Source organism: Bufo gargarizans, chromosome 5, assembly GCF_014858855.1.
Source record: "Bufo gargarizans isolate SCDJY-AF-19 chromosome 5, ASM1485885v1, whole genome shotgun sequence".
Classification (NCBI taxonomy): domain Eukaryota; kingdom Metazoa; phylum Chordata; class Amphibia; order Anura; family Bufonidae; genus Bufo; species Bufo gargarizans.
Genome location: NC_058084.1, coordinates 238,229,162 through 238,231,956, shown reverse-complemented (window position 1 = coordinate 238,231,956; position 2,795 = coordinate 238,229,162). Strand labels below are relative to the sequence as shown.

The 2,795-nt window shown below is 39.1% G+C and overlaps 1 long non-coding RNA gene across 1 annotated transcript; it reads right to left on the bottom strand.

Annotated features, from left to right (window-relative positions):
• Positions 1-220: 220 nt before the first annotated feature.
• Positions 221-1,581, bottom strand: LOC122937832. Its single transcript, XR_006389930.1, has 3 exons — positions 1,387-1,581; positions 757-820; positions 221-298 (listed from the first exon to the last, which is right to left on the bottom strand). It is a non-coding gene; the product is annotated as an uncharacterized LOC122937832 (long non-coding RNA).
• Positions 1,582-2,795: the final 1,214 nt, after the last annotated feature.

The window sequence follows — 2,795 nt, the reverse complement described above, 5'->3', positions numbered from 1 at the left end:
GGGTTGCGATGGGGGCCACTTGTGCCCCGTCGTATGCCAACCTTTTCCTTGGAGCATGGGAACGGTCCATTTTCCAGGATGGGCAAGTCGTCAATGTAGACAAGGTCCATAACTGGATACGCTACATTGACGACATCTTATTCATTTGGGAAGGACCACTGGAGGATCTAAATGATTTCATGCATGTGCTCAATACGAATGAGCTAAATATTAAACTTACCTTTCAGGCTGCAAGAGAGCTGGACTTTCTGGATCTTCACATTCTGGTGGGTGAGGATGGGATGCTCAAAACAGATATCTACAGGAAAAAGACAGCAGTTAATTCCATCTTACATGCAGAGTCAGCACATCCTAGGACAACTATTAATGGAATCCCCACAGGTCAGTTTCTAAGGCTAAAAAGAATCTGTTCGGAAAAAACCCAATATCATAAACAATCAAAAATAATGAAAGACAGATTCCTAGATAGGGGTTACAGTAATCGGCAAATTAAAAAAAGCATGAATGTGGCAAAACAAAGAACAAGAGAAAAATTGCTGTACCCGAATGATAAAATTATCAAGGATCAGAGCCAGGAACCTAGATTCATAACTAATTACAACAGACAGTGGGGGCAAATTAATAAAGTCCTAAATAAACATTGGGAGGTGCTGCTAACCGATATTAAATTAAAACAAATTGTTATGAATAGACCTTTAATCACTGCAAGAAGGTCAAAAAATTTAAAAGACATCCTGGTTCACAGCCACTATATACCTGAGGTGGTGGGAAAGAGGGATGAAATGAAAGGCGGCTCCTATGCTTGCGGCAGGTGCAAAGCCTGTAAAAACATGGAAAGGACAAATGTGTTTATGGACGGAGATAAACAGAGAACTTACGATATCCGGGAGTATATATCTTGCTCTTCCACGGGAGTAGTATATTATGCTACCTGCCCGTGTGATAAAATATATGTAGGCCTGACCACACGAGAATTGCGCAAAAGGATCAGAGAACATGTTAGGGACATAGAAAAGGCGAATGACGAGGAAGACCTAGCAAATTTAAAAACCATACCCAAACATTTTAAAATTTTCCACAAAGCCAATCCAAGTGGACTTAGGTTTAGGGGTATTGACCTAATCCATCTAGGGACCAGAGGAGGAAATAAGGGCAAAAAACTAGCACAACTAGAAAGCAAATGGATCTTTCGACTAAATTCCCTCACACCGGTAGGACTTAATGAAAATTTTGGATTTAGCTCTTTCCTCTGAAATGCAGTGTCTTTTAATCCATTTTATGGGGAAAATAAATGTTATTTTAATGGTTTCTAATTATTTTAGGATATAATACTTTTATATTATATTTTTTTAACAGTTCCATTTAATCATGACTATATATACTTACTTTGGTTTGTTTTGTCCAGGGGCAGTTTGGGTTCCATCTTCCCTTACACATGTGCGATTTTTTGGAGAGGTATCGTGCGGCATTCTGTGGAGTTAATCCATCTGGAGAGGATACATCGTCTTTGGTCCCTTTTAGAAATGAATTTATATGTACAATTAAACCTCCATTAGCGGTTGGAGGCGGACTATAAGATAAAATAACATAGTCAACACATCTTATATATATTTTTTCATATTACATCAGTTCACAATGTTTATTTATTATGAGTTCAGTCACTTAATTTTAGCTGGCCTAATGCCCGCAATTGTATTTAATCTACATTTGCACTATAGCACTTTATCCATTTTTATATTATTATCTATTTATGTATAATTGATTATTTTGATGTTAATCATGTATATAATTGCACTACCTTTTTCCTCGTTCACCATGTAAACACTTAATAATATATGCATATTTATTTTGCACTTAATATTCATAAGATAAGAATACCACGTTTTTTAGCACTATAAATAATCCCGCAACATATGAATTCATTTTTAAACTTGATATTAATTAATAGTCTTAACCAAATACTAATATTATAGAAATCAGTTACGGTGGTTGTTGAATATTATTCATTATTGATCTTCCTTTTTATCACCATCTATCACATTTATCCCCAGGTTTTATATATTGTAGAGTTCTTAATAATGATCACGCAATTATAACAAGCCTTTTTATAATAAAAAAACATCTTGCTCCTCCAGCATGCCCCGTACAACCGTATTAGTTACCACCTTAGGCATGCATAGCATGAGACGAGATTGGCACAGTGCGCATGACGGTCCTGCGGCCAGCGGACTTCCCTCTGTCTCCAAGGAGATCGGACGCCGGTGACGTCAGCCCGTGCCGTACGCGACGCGTGGCTGCCCTCGCCGCCGCCTGGACTCGGGAGACGGGCGGAAGTAGTTACAACAGCGGCCGGAAGTGACGCGCCATGCGCCAGCGTTGCCCATCTCGTCTTAGTCGACACATGTGATCCCAAACGCCCCATTTCATTGGCTAACATACATTAATATAAACTGGTCATCTAGCCCCATTAATTTACTCCTCCTGAGGACGCAGAACGGCGAAACGTACGTCGGGGAGATCCAGAGCCTCATTCTTTGACCCCTCTTGACTGGTTTTACATTTTCATCTGACGGTCAGTAGCTTTAGAATTTAGCTTCACTAATTAGCACTTTGTCCACCGCCTTGGTGTCAGTCTCTTTTATATAGCTAAATGGGTGTTTGCTACTAGTACACAGATTCTAGTACACCCCAGATACAATTCTTAATAGAGTCCACCATTGTGCAGTGTTTTAGACCCAGATGATCCCTTTCTATGAGAATAGTCACATTATATGAACCGGCTCTGTAGTTATTAG